We start from the raw sequence: 23,751 nt of genomic DNA, 5'->3' as shown, positions 1-23,751 counted from the left end.
AGCATCAGGAACCTCAGGGACAGCACCAGCAGCATCAGGAACCTCAGTAACAGCTCCAGCAGCATCAGGAACCTCAGGGACAACACCAGCAGCATCAGGAACCTCAGGGACAGCTCCAGCAGCATCAGGAACCTCAGGCACCGCTCCTGCAGCATCAGGAACCTCAGGGACAACGCCAACTAGCTTCTATTTAACAATTCACCATTCGACAGGACAGAGGATGAACTTCAGTTTGAAGGAAGTGTTGCCCCAGGGTATGCAGACAGAGGCTCAGCTTTCTGGCTATAATGAAGCAACATTGTCTCAGCAGGCCATTGCTGGCATCTGCAGTTTTCTAAAGTAGTGCCCCCCCCCACACCCCCAAGTGTTATTTTTATTTATTCATGGGATGAGAACGTCCATGGCTTGGCTAGCATTTATTATTCATCTCTAATTGCCCAGAGGGCAGTTAAGAGTCAACCACATTGCTGTGGGTCTGGAGGCACATGTATGCTAGACCAGGTATGTAGATCAAGTTGGTGGCCATTGACAATGACGATTATAGTCCTCATGCACACACACACACACACACACACACACACACAGACACTCGCCACCTTCACCTCTGGGACTTCCATGGTGTCCCATTCTGCTCGGCACAAGTGCAGTTTCCTGGTGACCGATGCTATGTTTGCCAGCCCCGCCAATTTCACCCACGTCACAACTGATGAAGTCAATAGGAATGTGAGGGTCCTTGGATTGGGCAACCAAGATGCTCTCAGACCAACCAGTAACTTTCATCAATCAAAGGGATTCTACACCATAAATATCCTGTTGGCTGGTAACAACCAACATGTTCTTATGCAGTTGCATGTAAGAGATCCCAGAAGCTGCCATGGTTCCTATCCACTGAGACAGTCTCATCTGCTCCAGGTTCTTAAAGCTCCACAGAGCATGGGGAGGTTCCTCCTTGGAGAAAATCCTGTAGCTTTGCGGATGGGAAATGTAACCTGAATTCAGGTGACTGGACAGGTCTTGGGGGTTCCCTTCAGTATGCCCCAAGAAGGGTGTCAAGATTTGCAATGAGTTTCTCAAAGAGCAGGAGGAATAGAATAAGGAACAACCTGAGTTTCCCTGGATCTGCTCAGCTCACTGTCAGAGTATATAAAGGTCTCTTACTGTGGTGATTCAGGAAGCCTGAATGTGGCAAACCCTATGGCACAGTAAGGCTGAACCCACTGCCCTGTACTGACTCCCTCATCCCCAAAATAAATCACTCCCACAGTTAATCATTCCTCCTTCACATTAACACGCTTTGTTTGAGTCCTGATCACACATCTTAACCTGGATCCCATAAGGACATGTCAAATGTTAATTCTAACAGGTACTTTTCAAAGGTAGGACATAGAGCCCTAAACTGTAGACATAAAAATATAAAAAACTACAGATGCTGGAAATCTGAAACAAAAACAGAAATTGATGGAAAATCTCAGCAGGTCTGGCTGCGTCTGTAGAGAGAAATCAGTTAATGTTTCGGGTCCGGGACCCTTCTTCAGAACACAGAATAGGTATGTCTGAAGAATGTCAGGGATAACAAGAACTGCAGATGCTGGAGTCGGCGTCGATACAGTGTGGAGCTGAAGGAACACAGCGGGTCAGGCAGCATCAGAGGAGCAGGAGAGTCAACATTTTGGGCCTAGACCCTTCATCAGTCCTGACCTGCTGAGATTTTCCAGCAATTTCTGCTTTTGTTTCAGCCCAAGACTATCTCTGAATGTAACTTCAGCGGCTGTCTTCAGTTCGAAAGGGATCCTAAAATGTCATACCTGAAGAGCTGTTGAGGAAGTTTCAAATGGAGAAATGCAGCACAAACTAAATTGTATTCTCCTGGGAGTTATCTCAGACTGTGAACATAATTGGGAGAAAAAGGGTGGCAGTCTGGGTGAAAGACATGTTTTCTGCTTTCCCTTTTCAAGAGTACTCAAGAACTGAGTTACAAGTCAGTTCAATCTTGTTCTGGGTGTGCTAGTGGAAAAAGATATACTAGTGAACTAAGGTAGTAGCCTGTTTGCAAGAGCTATGTGTTGTGACACTTACAATCAAAGTGTGACCTACCAGCCTCCCCTGCATTGCAGGTAGATGGCTCTGCAGCTCTGAGTGTTCGAAGTCATCCAGCAAACAAACCAGTTAAAAAGGACCTGGACAAAAGAATTTCAACTATCATGCAAAGCCAAGAATTCTGATTGACTGTTCAAATATCAATGTTCCACTATCTACTCTTCACAAATGTCCCATAGAGACCGACCTGTGTACCTTTTATCATTTAACTTGTTTTGGACTCACTTCTCATTCCTAATCAGTGCGTATGTGTATTGCATTATGGTTTCTCTTCTCATTTATCAACTCATAATCTCACTCTCTTGTTAACTCGAGAATGCCTGGTTAAATTTCAAAACATCAATTCAATTGGTCTGGGAGGAAGTTATCCACAAGAGAGGGGGTCTTTTGGAAATTAAACTTGATGTGATTAACAAAGGGAACAGGCTAATAAAAAGGAGAGCAGCACTCATCCTTTCTTATCCAAGATCTTCAGAATTTGAGGTGTTCTGTCTAGAACTGGAACCTCACCCATGGCTTGGTCACTACAGCTTGTCTTCCACCCTGGTTTCCTCTCAAGACTGATCGTAATTTGCCAGATAAGGCAGCAATAGAGATGTTGAGGAGACCAGAAATAAAGTTTATGCTTCATTAATATTTTCAAAAACATTGAATGGCACCATTGTTATTAACACCAAAGACAGCCCCCTTGTAAAATTGAACAATGTTTCTCTTCGTTTTCCAATACGACAGCAAGCTGCTACCCCTCTGTGGCTTCAGCTGTAGGAGCAGACTGCTCATTCCCCTGGTGTGGCTGCTGGGGTGCTCATGGTGGATCTCCCCTGGGTTTTGGAGACCATAAAGACCAGGCCAAAGACTGTGTCTCCTGCACTAGTGCAGGGCAGACTCAGTCATTGGGATACAAAGCAAAATGGCAGGCTCTGATTAAGGGGGAAATGCAGAGGATGAGAACCGAAAGGGCCTAACTTTCATGTCCCTTTTCTCCACATTCCCTCTCATGGTCCTCCCTGCCTTTCCCTCCACATTTCCCTGCTAGCCAAGAGCAGGCGAGCACTTTGCTAAACATCAGGGAGCTGCTCAATGGCCAAGGTGACGTTTTCCTCCATTCAATTAAAAGGGCAGAGTGAGTAATGCAGGTGATTTGTGAGAGCCAGTGTGTACTCAATTGTTGTAGTTTCAGTTTGTAGTGACAGCAATCCGGCATGTGTGATTGTTAAGTGCCATTTCTCTGCGTGGTTCCTAATTCTGTCACCAGGTATCTATATGAGAGACCATCACCTCTCCTTTGCCATTGGGCACATGCTCCATCATCCTCCTGGCCCACTGCACAAGTTTCAGGGTTGCCCTGAACGGTAAATGGAAAAGCCCTGGGGAAAATTGATGCACAGAGAGATCTGGATGTTCAGGTCCATTGTACCCTGAAGGTGGCAACGCAGGTGGATAGAGTGGTCAAGAAGGCATACCGCATGCTTTCATTCATCGGACGGGGTATTGAGTACAAGAGTTGGCAGGTCATGTTACAGTTGTATAGGGCTTTGGTTCGACCACATTTGGAATACTGCGTACAGTTCTGGTCACCACGTTACCAAAAGGATGTGGATGCTTTGGAGAGGGTGCAGAGGAGGTTCACCAGGATGTTGCCTGGTATAGAGGGCGCTAGCTATGAAGAGAGGTTGAGTAGATTAGGATTATTTACATTAGAAAGACAGAGGTTGAGGGGGGACCTGATTGAGGTCTACAAAATCATGAGAGGTATAGACAGGGTGGATGGCAAGAAGCTTTTTCCCAGAGTTGGGGACTCAATTACTAGGGGTCATGATTTCAAGGTGAGAGGGGAAAAGTTTAAGGGAGATATGTGTGGAAAGTTCTTTACGCAGAGGGTGGTGGCTGCCTGGAACGCGTTGCCAGCGGAGGTGGTAGAGGCGGGCCCGATAGCGTCATTTAAGATGTATCTAGACAGATACATGAATGGGCAGGGAGCAGAGGGATACAGATCCTTGGAAAATAGGTGACAGGTTTAGATACAGGATCTGGATCGGCGCAGGCTTGGAGGGCCGAAGGGCCTGTTCCTGTGCTGTAATTTTCTTTGTTCTTTGTTCTTTGTTCTTTGCCTCTGAACCCAGGGGCAGCCTTCCCTCAAAACCTATCCACAACTCTGTCCATTCCATCTTCATTCATAGATTGCAAATAGGTACAACACAGAATGGCTCCAAGTAGGAACAGGCTTAAAGAACAGAAATAATTCCAAGTAAATTTAACGTGGCCCAATTGATTTGAGTTATGAATTCTTTCAGCAATCATCCTCAACTATTGCATCTGTCACAAAACTGCTTCATCTAACAACTATTAACCAACAGCCTTTAAAACACAAAGTTGCATTGATCAGCCACAAGTACTATATAAAATCAATGTTCTTCCTCAACCGATTTCTATCACAAGCCAATTTGAAGGATTTGTTTTTGTTTTAGCCAAACTGGAGCATGACAAGAGTGATTACATTAAGCACGTGATGAGCATTGCAGTAGTGTGTTACTGTAAGTCTGATACAGACCTTTGCACACAGGGATTGTAGAGAAGGGCATGCTTGTGGTGCAGATAACAGAACAATAGCAGAGTTTTGTTTAGGAAGCAGCTGCAGGAAGAAGGGGAGTGTACTTTGGAGAAGAGAGTAGCAGTGTATTTTTCCAGACTGCTTTTTTATTCAGTTGGGGCACTTCAATGAGTAACAACAGTCGCGATGGCAGAGTGAAAAGCAATTCTTGTACCTCAGGTAAGTTTATCTTTATGGTGTTTCCTAAATTAGGCAACAATTCTAAACATAGTCTGTTGTTTTCAAAGTGATTCCACAACTTCTAAGAGAGATTGCTGTTTCCTCACTGTCTCTCAGCTGAGAATACAGCACATTGGAGAACAGCAGCATGACTTGTATCAACCAGAATTTATTGTATGTTATACTGTAGTGATGACATTGGAAGTTCACTTAATCAGGATCTTTTGACTATCCCAATAAGGGACAGCATTGTAACATTTAAGGTGTTTAGAGATTTAAGATATTATCCTGTTTCATGTATTTTCTCTGATTTTTTTAGCCCTGTTTTGAGAAAATCTGTTGACAAGTGGGAAGGCTGTCCTTTGGATAGAAATTGAAGCTGATAACAATACATTCTTTGCTAATTTTGTAAAAGAAATGTCTAACCCAACTAATTGAGTTGATAGGTTTATATTATTGATTCATTTACTCATTCATTGGATTGGATGAGTGCTGATTTCTTTGTTTGTTTAATGAAATTGTTGTGAATGTATTTAACAGTTAAAATGCACTTCAAAAGGATTTATAACCACTTTGCACATATAACTTTTGCCTTGATTTCATCTCAGAAATAGATTAGCAATATGTAATGCTATTGGACCACTTATTTTCAGCAAATACTTTCACACTTGTTCTACCCTTTCCAACTGCATTGTGTTTGTTGATGAGATTCCCAAGTAATATCATGACATTGTGACAGAGCCTGTCAAAATGTGCATGTGGTACCTTTCCCAAATGACCATTCTGCACATTGTCAGCCTGGAGCATGTATTCATTGGTGAAGGCATCTCGAGTGAACCCAGTTTAGCCTGACCAGACAAGCACTTTCTGACAGATGTTGCTGAGTAGGCACTTGACTGATTTCCTAGCTCGCCATTGCCAATCCCAATGTTGTTCTTCCACAGCCATTGAAACTGAGATTACAGAGGTCAGAGCAAGGATTGCACCTGGACATCTCCTCCTGTTCCATATCATATTTGTTCAGGAGACAATTAAGGGTTTCCAATGCTCTTATTATTATTAATATTATTATTTAAATGGGAAGCAGATTCAGAGTGCATCAGTGCAGAGGGATCTGGGCATCTTTCTGGATGAATTGCATGGAATATGCAGGTGCAGCATATAATAAGAAAAGCAAATAAAATCCTGGCATTCATTGCTAAAGGACTGGGTTATGAAAGTAAAGAAGTGTTGTTGCAATTATTTAAGGTGTTGGTAAGACCATGTCCAGAATATTGTGTCCAGTTTTGGTCTCCTTACTTGAGGAGGGATATGGTGGCACTGGAGGCAGTTCAGAGGAAGATCATCGGATTGATTCCAGGGATGAAAGGGCTGTTGTACAAGGAGTGGTTGAATAGCTTGGACTTGTACTCACTGGAGTTCAGAAGAATGAGGCAGGTGTCTGATTGAGGTGTATGAAATACTGAAGGGGATTGATAAGATGGACATTGAACTAATGCTTCCCCTTGTGGGATAGTCTCGAACAAGAGGGCATAGATATCGAGTGAGAGGAGGTAGGTTCAAAATTGAGATGAGAGAAACTACAACTCTCAGAGGGTTTGAAATCTATAGAACTCACTGCCACAGAATGCAGTGGAGGCAGATTCAATCAACAGATTCAAGAAGGAAATAGATACGTTTTTGATGAGAAACGGGAGAAAGGGCTGTGGGGAGCAGGCAGGAAAGTGGAGTTGAGGCTAGGATGAGATCAGCCATGATCATGTTAAATGGCAGAGTGGGCTCAAAGGGCTGGATTGTTTACTCCCGCTCCTAATTCCTTTGTTCTTATGTTTTGAAATATGATTAATGAGATCTGGCCTTGTATTTGAATATAATGCAATCACTGGTGCTTGCAGGGTTAGGCTAGGATCCTCACTGCAGCAGCACAACCAACATCCCAAAGTAAGCAGGCAGAGAATTAAACATGTGTATTGTATGTTCAATTGATTGTAACTTGGGATTTATCTTTGATGAAAATAAAACTCTGTCTGACCTTTTTTTTAAACATATAAGTAATGGTGAAATGGATAGAAAAGCCTCTGATTCATCTTGTCTGTCCCTCACAATTGTAATACATAGTAAAATATAATTCATACGCTCTTTACTCCACCCAAACCATGAGATCTCATGGCAGAAGCAAGGAAACAGATTAAAAACCCAGCCAACTGTTGGGAAAAACTTTTGGAAATTTCTTTCAGACTACACCCCCATCAAAACAATCTGAAATATTATCCATGATTATCCTTGAAAAGGACTACTCCCTGACATCAACACTAGGTTTGGCCTTATTTAATTTAAAATTGGCTCCTGCTGGCATATTTATTTTAAACAAATAATCAAGTGGAATGCAGTCTAATTCTTTCATCATCTAATAAACCTTGATCAGAACATTTCTACTTCCACACCTCTTAAAAGTGAGCAGTACTGATTCTTTTACCTGATTTTGTTAACTAGGAAGCTTCAACATGACAACTAGTCTCGAGCTGTCCACTGCATCCTATCCAAAGCACTTATGTGAGGAGACTAAAATGAGGCCTAGAATTCTAATGGAAGTCTGACCAAGGTCTCACGGTCTACCAGGTAGTCTATTCAATTTGTCATAATATAGTTCTTCACACCACATTTAAAGCTCATATTCAGAAGGCTAGTACAATTTGAGAAATTACAGGAGTGTTTCTTTTGAAATAGAGAGTAAAATGCACAAGGACCACCATTTCACACTGGATGTTATTTGTGAATGTCCTGAATCATTTCAAGGTTCTTTGGAAGTGGTGAGCTGGCAGAATATCCTGGGTACAAGCATGCTATGAAGACCACAGCTGAAGAACACTCGTTAGTTACCCTTGTATTGGAAGTAAAGGATTCTTTCGCTGAGTGCTTGAAGCCAGCTAACCAGCAAACATTAAACATGTTGTTTCGGGAGAATAAGAATTGAGAGAATTGACCTGGCTGATCGAGATGTCACAAGAGGCAGGGTTAGTAGTAAGTCAACCATTGACAGCTTCTTTAGGACAGGCAGAAATCTTTACAAAACATTCCCTGAACCTTTTCCTTGTAAGTCCTTGTCCATTTTCTATCTGTGGGAAATGAACAGGGACTGCATCACAGGGTCTTTTGTAGGTCTAACTTGCCCTTTTTCAGGAGGGGGCACTGCGCACTTGCTTCCTATTTCAAGGCTTGTTTAAAATTGGTGGAGAACAGGCCTCGAGAGGGAAAAGCATGGAACATGTTATTTATGAATCTCTGTGCTCACCGTTTTAATCAGGAAGATCAGGGAACCATAGTTACTCATTTCTCATGGGACGGTTATTAGTTACTCCACTAATCAGCTGGTCTTACAGTCAGTCCCTCCATTATTCAACTGTTAGTCTGAATTGAAGAGCTTGCAAGTATTACAATCAGACACTGGGCGCGATTCCCCAAATTGTTACAGTTCCAGATGGGATATCCCACATTGTTAAGCTCCCGGGGGAGGAGGGATGAACTGGCTCCCTTTCTTTATTCACCAAGTTGGTTACTACAAGGCAAATTTACAGAAGACCCTTCCTTAGTCCCTTTGTCCCAAACCCAAGTGGATTGATGTTTCAAAAAGAATCATTTTAACAGGCTTTCTCGAGTTAATGAATGAGTTTATTAGTCACCTAACATGAGAAGAAATAATAACACAACACAATTACACACAGTTTAGAAATGAGGAGTGAATTCAAACAACGATAAAAGTTAAAAGATATATGATTCAGTCCCTGGGTCATTTATGAAGAGTAGATAGTGAAAAGTTGATAGTTGAGCAGTCAATTTCAAGAATAAAAACAAAAATACTGCGGATGCTGTAAATCAGAAACAGAAACAGAAGTTGCTTGGAAAGCTCAGCAGGTCTGGCAGCATCTATGAAGAAAAGATCGGGTCCGGTGAAGAAAAAATCCTATTTCCTTTTGACTGATTTGCTGGTTAGCTGGCTTCAAGCACTCAGCGAAAGAATCCCTTACTTCCAATACAAGGGTAACTAACGAGTGTTCTTCAGCTGTGGTCTTCATAGCATGCTTGTACCCAGGATATTACAAATGGGTGCATCAGCTCACTAGCATCCCTTCTTCCAATGGCACGTACATTTTAACGAGTTAATGAATTAGCTTATTAGTTCCCTAAGAAGAAATAATAACACAGCACAAATATACACAGCTTAGAAATGAGGAGTGAGTTCAGATAAAGATAATAGTTAAAAGATATAAGATTCAGTCCGTGGGTCATTCAAGAAGAGTAAAAATCAAAAAATTGGTAGTTAATCAGTCAATTTCAAGATTAAAATGTCTTTGCCATTAAATTGGCTTTCAACCCCTATTCTTGTGATGAGACAGAAAGCACGTCTTGTCCAGTCTTTTCTCCCATCATGTTCACAGTCTGAGGCAACTCCCAGGAAATTACGGTTCAGTTTGACCATTAAAAGGTCTTGGTCTCTGTCTCTGTCTCCAGACCGCCACTGAATTTACAATTGCAGTCATGTTTTGGCTAATGCCCCTTTTCTAAATTAAAACACGTATTGTATTTCATAGTTTAATGTATCTACAGGTACTTTGGAGTTCCACTATAGAGGCTCCTTTGGTTCAATCACCAATCACAAGTGAAAGGGCAGGGAGGCATTTCAAAGAACAAAGAACAGTACAGCACAGGAATAGGCCATTTGGCCCCCAAACCTGCACCGATCCCTAATCCTTATTCAGACCCACTACTTATAGCCCATAAGCAGCTTCTGTCTCCCTCCCATTCATGTGTCTATCAATATATGCCTTAAACGTTGCTAAGGTGTGTGCTTCCACCATCTCCACCGGCAGTGCATTCCAGGCACCCACCACCCTCTCTGTGAAAACTTTTCCCTGCATTTCTCCCCTAAACTTTCCCCCTCTCACTTTGAACCTGTGCACTTTTGTAGTTGACAATTCCGCCCTGGGAAAATGCCTCTGACTACCCACCCTATCTATGACTCTTATAATTTTGTAGTCCTCTATCAGGTGACCTCTTCAGCCTCCATCTTTCCAGTGAAAACAATAGGCGTTTATCCAACTTCTCCTCAAACCTGAAACCCTTCAGAACAAGTAACATCCTGGTAAACCTTGTCTGCATCCTCTCCAAAGCATCCATGTTCTTCTGGTATGGCAACCAGAACTGCAAACCATTTTAGAGGCATCAAAAGTTATGCGGAGAAAGTGAGAATGTGACGTTGAATTAGAGAATCGACCATGGTCATATTGAATGCAGGAGCAAGATCAAAGGGCTGAATGGCTTCTAGTTTCTATGTTTCAATGCTGTATGCTTCTATTATTTTATCAGTGGTACCAGCCCAGCTCCTTTTACCATGGTTTACACAACTCCACGTATGGATAGTAGGTTAAAGCTCTAAAGATCTATTCATTTATGTAACTGGGCCCAACCCCACCAAGAAAGAGTCACATTTGATCTACCACTTGATAACATTTTAGGTAGAAGCAGCTACATTCAATTTCAACTCTCTCAAAGAGGGGAAGAAACTATCAGCCAAGGTTCTCTCTCCTGGTCCAGTTCAGTGACCCTGCTGGAAAGTGACTGTGGAGATATGATGTGGTCAAGAATGCCACTATTGTCCACTATTATCAAAATTCTGTGATTTCTCACCTAAGGCCTGTATGAGAGCCAGCAGCAGAAGGATTATAGCAGATCAACATGAGGACCTGCTTTCCCTTATCAGAGCATTTAAGGAGACACAATAAATGTGGCCTGGCCAATGTTACCCATCCACGAACTAATTAGAAAGTAAACCTGTTTATCTTCAGGCTTGTGTATGATGATCTCTTTGTAACTGCCCTGGAAAAGTGTTAGGAAACAGGCTAAAAGAATATTTCCTCCTTTGATTTTCCCTTGTTTAGTTTATGTCATTTAAGAGTCTTGATAGTCTCCTTGTAACATGCTGGATCTAAAGCTTTGACAACATTTTGATCAAGTTCTGGGAAATGTGTAATCTAACACCACAAAGTACTGGAGAAATCTAATCTACTTCTTAAGAATGCAGAATGACTCAATCACTTTTATGTAAAAATTATTTGAGAATATTGAAAATGAATTTTAAATGAGCCAGAGGAGTGAGGGCTGGGATATTTCAAGGCAACTGACGTGTTTGACTGTAATCCTTCAGAATAGCTGTCAAATGGAGATCATGTCTGATTGAGACTCATTACTACGTGTTTTTAATGGTCAAAATCCAGCAGGTGGCAGCTGTTGGACTTGTTATTTGAACAGTCTTGTAAAGTGTCATCCAATAACATACAAGTCCCAACTTCTGCTGTTCGAGATATCAAGTTTATTACAGTGAATGAAAGGGAATGAGGAATTTATAATCCGGTTGTGACAAAGGCCATTCACCATCAGTGTAGAATTGAGACTACAACCCAAATCAGACAAAAAGAAAAGCCTATGGGACAGATTAAAGAAAAGAAAGATTGCACCTTTATGCATTATCTATCATGACCTCAGAATGTCTCAAAGTGCATTATAGCTGGGGAAGAGTTTTTGATGTGTTGTCTCTCTTTCATAATGTAGGATAATTAGTATTTATGCTGTTCATTTCAAGAAACTTTTTAAAGTATTGTATCTTGCTGGCTCCAATCTATCTGATTTGAGTAATAATATGTTTCATGCATGTGTTATTCTTGCTTGTGAATGATCCATTAGCAAAATGTTTTGATTAGGATCAAAGTCCCCACTCCCCCAGTAAAGTGCAGTCACCCATCATTAGGATCTATTCCCTAAGGTTTGCTGCTGTCAAATCCAAACTGTGTTTATCATGGAGACACCCTATCTAATCAAAACAGCCAGGTTTCAGAATATGTGCGTCAAGGGTATAATTTGAACAGTCTCAGGTTAACTTGAATCTTAGTGGATATTAACTCCTAACCCTGAGATCTATGACTTACAAATCAGCATGTAGTCTCAGTGATTGTTCACATCATTTCTCACATTGTCTTGTGATATGTAACTGAGTAGACAGTATCCGAGTCAGACAATGTATAATTGTTCCCAATGATAATTCCTCTAGCCTAATTTGGTGAAGTAGCGAAGAGTTGCCAGCATTTCTGGAACCATATGCTACCGTGAGTTATATTTTTCAGAAGAAAGGGGAAGAAAATCAATAAAGACTCCCCAGGCAAAAAAAAATCATTGTGGCCTTTCTGGCAATCCCATGATCACTCTAAACGTATCACATGACCTTGATGGGAACAGAACCCAGATTAAGATGTCATCACTGGTGATGGAGGTTGGGTGAGGTCCACAGATACCCTGTGCTATGTTTTCTCACTTCTCTGGCCTGGAACATGATGATCAGGGATCTATGCTCACCATAATCTAAGAATGAGACATTGCAATTTCAGGGACAGCAGTTGCGGCATCTGTGGTGAAGGCCCAGACCTGAAGATTTATATTAAGTGCAACTATATACACGTGGGCAACATTTCTGGCTTGTGGGTATCCTAAATGTGCCCCATATCACACAGACATGTGTGATGAGCCTTATAATTAAAGGCCCTTCCAATGATTCCAAAAACACCAATATACACCAGTCCTTGGCAACACAACCCAGGGTAAGTACCAGGATGAACCCCTGACAAACTGCTGCTTGTCAACTTTCCACCTCCCACCCCCAAAAACCGTGGGCGGCCTATACGAAAAATCCTTTCGAGAAAAATCAAGATGCTGAGGCTGCTGGGAACTTGAAATCAAAATAGAAAATGCTGGAAGTGATTTAAATAAATAACCTTTGTCTAAAAGGACAAATGCTGGAGAATCTCCGTAGGTCTGGCAGCATTTATGGAGAGAGAAACAGAATAAACGTTTTAAGTCTTTGACTATTTTTAAAGAATCCAAACATTAACGCTACTTCTGTCTCCACAGAAGCTGCCAGACGTGCTGAGATTCTCCAACAGTTTCTATTTTTATTTGGTTAGACAAAGTTTATTTAATATAAATCATCAGGTTCACTAGGTTGATTCCGGAGTTGAGTGGGTTGGCTTATGAGGAGAGACTGAGTAGATTGGGATTATATTCATTGGAATTCAGAAGATTGAGAGGGGATCTTATAGAAACATATAAAATTATGAAGGGGATAGATAAGGTAGAAGTAGAGAGGATGTTTCCACTAGCAGGTGAAGCTAGGACAAGAGGGCATAGCCTCAAGATTAGAGGGAGCAGATTTAGGACTGAACTGAGAAGGAATTTCTTCACCCAGAGGGTTGTTAATCTATGGAATTCCTTGCCCAGTGAAGTAGTTGACGCTACTTCAGTAAACGCTTTTAAAAAAAAGTAGATTTTTTTTTAACAATAAAGGAATTAAGGGATACGGTGAGAACGCGGGTAGATCTGAGTCCACGAAAAGATCAGCCATGATCTTATTGAATGGCGGAGCAGGCTCGAAGGGCCAGACGGCCTACTCCTGCTCCTAGTTCTTGTGTTCTTGTTCTTGTGTTCTAAAATATTCAGATAATTGAGCCTTGTCGAATTCTGCTCCAATGATAATAGTATTTATTTACTTCCTTCAGTCACTGTTGTCTTCCAGGATCATATTTTTCATTTGTTGCCTCTATTTCTCACCAATCTGCCATTGAGACATTGGCCTAGGAGCCAGGTTTGTGCCTCTGCAGCACTGTGGAACAGGTCAGCTTTCAGCTGCAGAGGGAATTCTTAGGCTTCATTTTCCCATTTAGGTGGAGTTGGAGATGGGAACCAGGTGCAAATTGGACAATATCACTTTGGGTCAGCTACCTGACATATTTATGCCTCCAGGTAACCTTGTTGGAGACAGGGTGAGGGTGCCTGAGGCTACCTACCCAGCACCAGTGAGTAACCATTAAACCTATTATTTAATTAGCAGGGGAGGCATGTAGCTTCTCCCTGGATCTTCCCTATGAGAGACTGACCCTCCCTTCCCCTATCACAACTCAAGCCACAAGCCAGAGTTGAACCAGAAGATGTCTTCTTGTTGCAGGTTGCATATTGGTGACCTTTTGATGTGTCTTCCGTCACCTGAGCACAGACTTTACTAAAAGTGATAAACATCTCCACAGGTCAGTAAAGATGCCGTGACTGCCATAACCGTGAGGGAATTTTAAGCTTTTATAATCCTCCTCTTTAGCTACGCATGTGATCTCCTGTCTACTTCAATAGTTCTTGCCTCTCCCAATGGGACTGCTGGCCAGGGCACCACAGTGGATCTTCTGGACCTTACAATTCCCTGGTCTGACTCTCATCTGCGATCCCACAAGGCTCCCAAAAGTCACTTATTAATTTCCTGTCTCCAGAAGGTCAGTGAGCTCTGTGTCTCCAGGACCACTTCCTGACGCAGAATTGAGACCAATTTCAGCGTCCCAATAATCTTGGCAAAATGCAGATCCTCAGTGCCAACAACTTTGAAACTAAAATGTGCTTTTAAAAGCAAACCACAACATTCCCAAAAACCTTAGTCTTCATCTAACTCTGTGTTTTACCTTTAACAATCAGTAGAGAAAGCTTCGGTGATTATCGTGGCCAATTAGAGCATGTGATGACCTGTTCCATCTTTCACATCCTTACATTCTCGCATAACTGGCCGAATTCAAACCAGGTCTCAACTGTGTCACTGCAAGGATGTGAACAACAAGTATCCCTCTTAGTTAATGCGCATCACAGTTAAATGTTAAAAATTTGCAAATTGCCAATATTTTGAATACGGCATCAGACCTTTTGTGTTTTGTTGCTGAGTAATCACCAATGAAAATGATGCATCCTGAAAAATACACAATGATTGACAATCTAATGCTATTTTTTATTATGGAAAGGGCCTAGTTACCACATAGCCTGCCACTACACACCCCCTGTTCTTAGTCACTAACAGTCCCCATTAACAACTATTCACCCTCCCAGCCTGATCGTTGGCAACTCCTTTGTCAGTCCAACTGTCTTTCTCTCTCTTTGGGCTCCATCTTATCGTTTACTCCCTACCCCACCCACCTCCCTATTTTCTGCATATAAACTGATGTTTTCCCAGCCACCATCAGTTCTGAGGAAGGGGCACCGGACCCAAAACATTAACTCTGTTTTCTCCTTCACAGATGCTGCCAGACCTGCTGAGCTTTTCCAGCAACTTTGTTTTTGTTCCTGATTTACAGCATCCGCAGTTCTTTTGGTTTTCATAGCTCACAGCCTCTTCTGGAATACTGTTTCCAATTCTGGCCATTCTGTTATAGAAAGGATATTATTAAGCTGGACAGGGTTTGGAATAGATTTACCAGCATGCTGCTGGAATGCAGAGTTTGAGTTATAAAGAGAGGCTGGATAGGCTGGGACTTTTTCCACTGGAGTATAGGAGGTTGAGAAGTGACCTCACAGAAGTTGATAAAATAATGAGGGGAAATGATAAGGTGAATGGCAAATGTCTTTTTCCTAGGATGGGGGATTTTAAGACTAGGGTCATATTTTTAAGGTGAGAGGAGAAATACTTTAAAAAGACATGGGAGCAATTCTTTTACACAGAGAATGGTTCACGTGTGGAATAAACTTCCAGAGGAAGTGACGGATGCAGGTACAGTTACAATGTTTAAAAGATATTTGGATAAATACATGAATAAGAAATGTTTGGAGAGATATGGGCCAAGCACAGGCAGGTGGGACTAGTTTAGTTTGGGATTATGGTCAGTGTAAATGAGTTGGACTGAAGGGTCTGTTTCTGTGTTGTCTGACTCTATGACTCTATGAAGTAAACTGGGGAGAATCAATTAAGTAGAATTTTAAAATTTGATTTGGAATGATAGTGTAATCATGCACAACACAGAACAGTACAACACAGTACAGGCCCTTTGGCCCACGATGTTGTGCCAAACTTTTACCCTAAGCCTAAGGTCTATCTAACCTCTACCCCTACCTTATACTATCATCCATATGCCTATCTAATAGCTGCTTAAATGCCCCAAATGAGGCTGAATCCACTACCCTCTCCGGCAATGCATTCCACACCCCTACCACTCTCTGAGTGAAGAACCTACCTCTGACATCTCCCCTATATCTACCTCCACTCACTTTAAAACTATGTCCCCTCATAATAGCTACCTCCACCCTAGGAAAAAGTCTCTGGCTATCCACTCAATCTATACCTCTGATCATTTCATACACCTAAAGTAAAAGCATGCAACAAGCGGCAAGGATATGATGCACTTGATCAGTATGGGTATCAAACCCGTGACCTTACGTTATTAGCACCATGCTCTAACCAGCTGAGCTAACCGACTGCCACTAAGAGTTCCTTTAGGTGCTATTTGCCTTTGAATATTATTTTTGACTCTGTTTAAAGTTTTGTTAGGAATACAACTGTGAAATGTGTTTAAGATATTAACACCCAGAGTAGTTCTTCTTCCTTCAAGGTTTGACAAAGATGTGTATAAACCTCTGCAGATATTTCTTTGCATGCATCAAACTTGGTTTTCCCAGGTTACAAAGAAATGCAAAGCTGCTAGTATAACTTCAGTTCACTGGCCTCATCTTGTTTCAAACACGTAGCTGTCTCAGATACTGCAATTGCTCTTAAGTGCAGAGATTATTATTTTGGTGCATTTAACGTTTCATATTGTCTGCATGAACTGAAAATTGGAGATTGTGCGAAACATGCCAATACCATTGTTATGGCATGAAAATAAGCATATTAATGTCATAAAGCTTTGCTGTCATTATTTTCACAATTGTTTGCTTATTCATGTCAGCTAGAAATTAGAAATGTTCATGAATCATTAGAGTCAAACCATAACAATAACTTAAACAGGACAGTTCTAAAGCTTTACCCATATAAACATGTCTACAGTGTAGATTGATCTCACATAAAAGGACTACATATAGTTATGCAGAAACTAGGAGTGTTTTTTTTTTATGAAGATGAAGAAGAGGTGCATTGTGTTAATGTAGTGGTATAGATAATTGTACTCTTCTGACATTTTGTGCCAGAAACAGCACACACTCTAATGAAAACAGCCCAGTTCCTTAGTCACACTATTTTGTGTTGGGGAAGTGGCAAGTATAAGCAAGGATGGTGAGTCACATAAGCAATTAAATGTATTAACATGGCTGAATTTATATTCCTGTGCCTCCGCTCCCTACCTCAGACCCATATGCTTCTCACTCAGTTTGGTCCACTTACGTCCCCATCCTAAATCTGAACTTTGTCATTGCTGGGACAATTAAACCATCCCAGATTTTACAGCTCACGTAAATATTCCTGAACTAGTCATCCACAGGCCAAGGGGAATGCTGTGGGGGCCATGGGTTCAGATCCCACCATGGCAGCTAGTGGAACCTCAATTCAATTCATAAAGTCTGGATCTGTAAACTAATCAAAGTAAATATGATCACGACAACTAGCATCTATTATCCTAAAAACCAGTTGGTTTCACAAATGCCCTTTTTGAAAGGAAATCTGCCCCTCCTTATGTCGCCATGTGACTCCAAACTCATAGCAATGCAATTGACTCTTAGTTGCTCTCTGAAATGGCCAGAAGGGTAATTAGAGAATGGCAAGAAATGCTGGTCTTAGTGATTCCTACATCCCATGAAAGAATAAAAAAAGCCATCAACTTATAAAAGTCTAGCCTTCTTTCACCTGAACTTTAAATTGAAACTCCAAATACTGCTCTATCCACTTCCAAACTTGATTCAGCTAAACCCTCCCTTCCAATTGTTTTGTTTGGATGTTCAATGGTCTTGTAAATCATCAGAAAGTTTAAAAATGCTTTCAAGTTATCAAATCTTCAGAAGGTTAACTCAGCCCAAATCTTATAGCAGACCTGCCTCAGTTCCAAAGGGCCCTATTAAACCGAACTTCCACTTGTGAGAGGTGTGGATGGGATAGAGCCTGGTCCATCGACACTGGAAGCAGACAATAGGTGGCCATGAAGGTGGGCAAGTGTTGAGGTGGGCTGGTTAAAAACCCTGAAACAAAAACAGAAGTTGCCGGAAAGGGCAGCAGGTCTGGCAGCATCTGTTCTGAGGAAGGGTCACTGGACCCAAAATGTTAACTCTGTTTCTCTTCTTCACAGATGCTACTAGACCTGCTGAGCTTTTCCAGAAACTTCTGTTTTTGTTCCTAATTTACAGCAGCTGCAGTTCTTTTGGAATTTATTTGGTTAAAAAGCCTGCCTCAGTTTGCTGAGGCTTCATTTCAGTTATTTAGAAGCCCACCCAACCCTCCATGGCTCATCCATGCCAACATATGTCCCCCTCCATCATGACTCCTCTCATCTGTCCCATTGCCACCAGGCGACCTACATAACTATTCAACCAGCAATCTTCACTGGCAGACCTCACAAATCAAGTGGAGATGTGAATAAACTTCTAATAATTTATTAGAACTCTCACTCTTACACAGTTGATAATGAAGAAAACTCCCATTCATGAAACACACCAAGAGTTTTTAAATTTTATGTGGTTAATTTATTATAAAAGCAGGTAAATTATACAGAACTCCATATCATAGGCAGCATAGCCTTTATTATCCTGTTTAAACTGTCAACCAAACTGTGAACACAGAACTAGTAGGAACTGCAGATGCTGGAGAATCCGAGACAACAAGGTGCAGGGCTGGATGAACACAGCAGGCCCTCTATCCCTCTTCTATCCGCCTCCCACTCTCTCCCTATTTATTTCAAAACCCCCTTCCCCTCCCCCTTTTCTGATGAAGGGTCTAGGCCCGAAACGTCAGCCTCTCTGCTCCTATGATGCTGCTTGGCCTGCTGTGTTCATCCAGCCCTGCACCTTGTTGTCTGTGAACACAGAACACCCACTGTGAGAAGTATCGTAGACGAAAAAGAACAATAAAGCTATTAAAAATGGAAAATGAACATACTGGTCACATTGACGTTTCAGTTTCAGGTATAAAGGACGAGTCAGACCCAAATGTGTCATTTCCAAGTTTTACTTTCAAGTTGCTTTGAAACTCGGCCAAACGTTCATTATGAAATAGTAACAATCCCCAGACCTGGTGAAATTTTCAAAAACAAACTCTATTGAAACTGCATGAGAAAAACATTTTTGTAATCAACATCTGCTGGCTATCAGATAGCGTGGTGGTTCAATGGTTAGTACTGTTGCTTCAAAGCACCAAGGACTCAGGTTCAATTCTACCCTGAGGCAAATGTCTCTGTGGGGTTTGCACATTCTCCCTGTGTCTGCGTGGGTTTCTACCAGGTGCTCTGGTTTCCTCCCACAGCCCAAAGATGTGCATGTTAGATGGATTGGCCATGCAGAATTGCCCTCAGTGTCCAAGGATGTCCAAGCAAATGTATTTCTAAATACCTCTTAAATGTTATGAGTGTTTCTGCCTCTGCTGCCCTTACAGACAATGAGTTCCAGATTCCTACCACTCTCTGGGTGAAAAACATTTTCCTCACATCCTCTCTAAACCTTTTGCCCTTTATTTTGAATCTATGCCCTTGATCATTGATTCCGCCCACCAACAACTCCCCCAGCCCCCGACAAAGGGCAAAGTTCCTTCTTGTTTACATCCATCTATGCCGCTCATAATTTTAAACATCTCAATCATGTCCCCCCTCAGTTTCCTCTACTTCAAAGAAAACAACCCCAATTTATCCAATCTCCCTTCATAACTGGAACTCTCCAGCCCAGGGAACATCCTGGTAAACCTCCTCTGCACTGTCTCAGTGCTATCATATCCCTCCTATAATGTGGATTCCAGAACTGCACATAATAATCTAGCTGTGGCCTAACCAATTGTTTATACACAGGAACAAAAACAAAGTTGCTGGAAAAGCTCAGCGGGTCTGGCAGCATCTGTGAAGGAGAAAACAGAGTTAACGTTTCGGGTCCGGTGATCCTTGCTCAGAAGGTTTATACAGTTCTATCATAACTTCTCTGCTCTTAAACTCTTTGCCTCAGCTAATAAAGGCAAGAATCCCTTACGCCTTCTTAACCACTTTATTTACCTTAAGAGACTGGTAGACATGTATACCAAGGTCCCTCTGATCCTCAGTGCTTCCCAGAATCCTACCATTCATTATGTATTCGTTAGTATGTCCTCCCCAAGTGAACTACCTTACACTTATCTGGATTAAATTCCATTTGCCACTGATCAGGCTGTCTGGTCAGAGATAGTAGGAACTGCAGATGCTGGAGAATCCGAGACAACAAGGTGCAGAGCTGGATGAACACAGCAGGCCAAGCAGCATCATAGGAGCAGAAAGGCTGACGTTTCGGGCCTAGGCTGTCTGGCCAACCTACTTACAATCCTCCTGTAATCTAAAGTTATCTTCCTCATTGTTAACTACTCGATCAATTTGCATATCATCCATGAAAATCCCATACTCAGCGACACCCACACTATGGGTTGAGGGTCATGAAACAATCAAATGCAGAACTGTTTGAATTCAGCCCTGAGTTCAAATATCACTGCTGAATTTGGCTTTCCCAACTGTGTGAGTCCTTCTCTTGTCCCCTTCCTCATGTCCACTGAAATTAAATCTGTCAGAAATGAGGATGGGACTTTCGCATCCTGGTCCTGCCCAACATTTTGAAAGCATATAAGTCTTCCCCCCTCTGTAAAAATTCAGCCAGTCTTTCTACCCATTTGATCTCTGAGGAAAGAGCAGAGGCAGAAGCCTCTGCTGTTGCCGAGGATGAGCCTGGAGGTGCGGGCATTAAGATTGGTAGGGGCAGTTTGCATCTGAAAGTCACCGCCTTCCTACCTTCACTGAAATTCAGAGTGGGAAAGCCATGTTTTACCTTCCAACCCCACTGTCTATTGAGGCCTCTTAACTGGCCAATTAATGACAACTTTCAGCCATTGCTGTGATAAATAAGTGGAGCTTTTTTGGGTCAATAGAAGTGGCATGGCACAGGACTGATATCAATATTTTAGCTTGTGCTGTGGCTATAAAATCAGGTCAGATGCTAGCAATCTTGCAATGTGTAACTCACCTCCTGACTCCCCAAAGCCTGTCCACAGCCTACAAGGCACAATCAGAGGTGTGATGGAATACTCACCAGTTGCCTGGATGAGTGTCACTCCAACAAAACCTAGGACACCATCCAGGACACAATAACCTGCTTGGTTGGCATCACATTCACTGCCTTTATTCAGCAGCAGTGACTTGTATATCAACTACAAGATACACCGTAATAATTTACCACAATTCCTGTGTTAGCACCATCAATGATGTGAAGGTGCCGGTGTTGTTCTGGGGTGGACAAGGTCAGAAGTCACATGACACCAGGTTATAGTCCACCAGGTTTATTTGAAATCATAACCTTTCAGAGCATTGCCCCTTCTAGCACCATCCAAACTTACAGTTCTGCCATCTAGAAAGTACAAGAGCGGCAGAGACATGGGAACACCACCACCTGCAAGTTCCCCTCCATGTCACAGTCCTGGAAGTACAGTGTCATTCCTACAGTGTTGCTGGGTAAAAATCCCTCCCAAACAGCATTGTGAGTGTGTCTATATCCCAAGAACTGCAGCCTTTCAAGAAATAGCTCATCACTACCACCTTGCCCAGGGCAACTAAGGATGGGGAATAAGAATTAGTCCAGTCAGCAATATCCAACAGTCAGTAACATCTGTGAATGAATGAATAAAAAAACTTAAGGAAAGGGCAATGATACCAGTCTAGATTTCAGCTTAATCTTAAAATGTACTTCAGCCGGGGAATGATCACAATTAATCTTTAGCTTTGTCAGCCTTATAATACTCAATTCCTTACAGGTCGTTAAAATCCTTTAGGTAAGGATGTGAGTCAATGCAACATTCGGTGTTGTAACTAAGCGCAATGGAAACATAAGGCCTTCTTTCATTAGATTTTGTGTAAAACCTGTTAATATCCATCCTTCCCTCCAAATGAAATAACTTGCTTATGCCTCTCACAACCTGTTCCGCAAGGCAAAGAGACTTCATCCATTTCTTTGTGTATTCTTATCTCCAATAAAAACAAATTCAGCTCTTTGAGTTTTCCTTCATCCACTGAAATCATGAATTGAATTCAGGGAGCTTCTCCAGTAGGTAATGCCTGGCAATGGCTGGCCCTGCAAAGATCAGCTACATAATGGTTAGCTTGAAAAAACTGTTTATATATCAGGGAGCTCTAAAATCGCAGTGATTGCAACTCATGGGTTGAAATTGACTGTTACATTTTTGCGACTAAATGCCAATGCTATTCTAACGTACAGTCAACACCAGTAAACAGGGAAATTTGGCGTCAATGTATCACTTGTTTGTGCTGACTGATTGAAGGAGCTTAGTGCTGTGAAACAGTTGTTAACATTCTCTTCTGTACACCCAGCATCAGTTTACATGAGTATAAAAGGGTGACGTGATGGTAACATTATAACTGGAATATGGATTTGAAAAGAAAAAAATCTGCTACATCAGGTAAAGAAAGGATAGTAGAGACAACAAGGTGCAGGGCTGGATGAACACAGCAGGCCAAAGGATAGTACATTTTTTTCACAAAGGATGGATCCACTCATTTACGGAGGAACTCGGAGCAGATACAAAGTCTGCTTTTCATTTATGAGAATGGAGCATTGGCACAAGTGCAGTCATGTGTTCAATTGAAGGCAACCTGGCAGAGTGTAGTTGGAGTGGAACTTAGTCTCACCCTAAAGAAAATTGCACCTACACTTAGGAACTATCATTCAAAACACACACAACAACTTGGAAATGGAGGCTAGCTCACATACCTGGTTCTAATCAGATTGGTTAGTGTGTACTGTCTTTTTCCACCATCACTGACATAATTTACTGAAGAAACAGGTTTCTGATGAACCAGGGTTACACCAGCCTGTAGTCAGCTCCATTAAAGAGGGATGTTTGTCATCACTTTGCCATTTTCTTTTCATGAGGATGTTATTGTTAAGATACAGCAAATTTTATGGGCTCCCTGGCACTGTCAGCTTTGAGCATACCCAGGTCAGATATAGCCTGGTAGACTTTGTAACTTGAGGTCTGCAGTACAGTTTACTGTCAATGGGTAACCGGCCATACCAATACACTGATAGGGCCTGATTGACTGATACTGTAAGGTTTTGGAGTAGATTTGTAGCTCGGGTTGTGGGTGTTGAGGTTGGTTGGCTCACCGAGCTGGTTTGTTGTTTCGCAGACGTTTCATTACCTTGCTGGGTAACGTCATCAGTGCAGCCTCCAACGAAGTTACCCAGCAGGGTAATGAAATATCTGCGGAACAACAAGCCAGCTCGGTGAGCCAACCAACCTCAATGACTGATAGTGTGTCGCTAGCCAAATATCTTTCTTCTTATTTCCAGATAAGTCTGCAATCCCATGGAGATTGTATGGAATAAACTAAACAATGAACAGGAGGCTTATCACTGACTGGTACTGGTGAGCTGCCTGGAGTTGGTCAATGTAGAGTGAAATTTATTCTACACATCCTGATAAATTATCTTAATTCCAAGTTTCAAAAGAGTACCGACTGCTACTGAACTATGTTTCCTACATTAGCCTCCCTCTGGTATCCTGTAAAATCAACTAATAAAATGGATTCTGATTAATTTTACTTTTGCTGCTGGTATGTTTTACAAGGACATTCTGTGATTCAGTCCTGCCTCAGACCTCCAGACTGTCAGTGGTGCATAGATTTCCTTTCATAATTGGAAATGCTCAGCCAGTAATATGTACCCATCAGGCCACGCGAGTGGACTGAACATTACACCAGTTGGTTGAGTTGGAAATGTATAACAACCAGAGAGTTGTTGGGCATCAGGGGTTATCCTTACACATCAGGGCCACAGAAAGGAATTGGACCCTTACACTTGGCGCTGCTGCGGAGAAGAAAGACAGG

General features: G+C 41.9%; 1 protein-coding gene across 2 annotated transcripts in view; it reads left to right on the top strand.

Annotated features, from left to right (window-relative positions):
• Nucleotides 1-4,805: 4,805 nt before the first annotated feature.
• Nucleotides 4,806-23,751, top strand: part of jcada (junctional cadherin 5 associated a) — a 175,816-nt gene continuing 156,870 nt past the window's right edge. The window contains exon 1 of one of the 2 annotated variants that reach the window (XM_020530480.2): nucleotides 4,806-4,867. The gene's annotated coding sequence lies outside the window, so the exon portion shown is untranslated. The remainder of the gene's footprint in view (nucleotides 4,868-23,751) is intronic. The other variant, XM_048618521.1, reaches the window with a different exon arrangement.

The sequence above is a fragment of the Rhincodon typus genome, chromosome 2 (assembly GCF_021869965.1).
Source record: "Rhincodon typus isolate 14 chromosome 2, sRhiTyp1.1, whole genome shotgun sequence".
Taxonomy (NCBI): domain Eukaryota; kingdom Metazoa; phylum Chordata; class Chondrichthyes; order Orectolobiformes; family Rhincodontidae; genus Rhincodon; species Rhincodon typus.
Note: the sequence above shows the minus strand (reverse complement) of the source record. Positions and strands in the feature narration are given on the sequence as shown.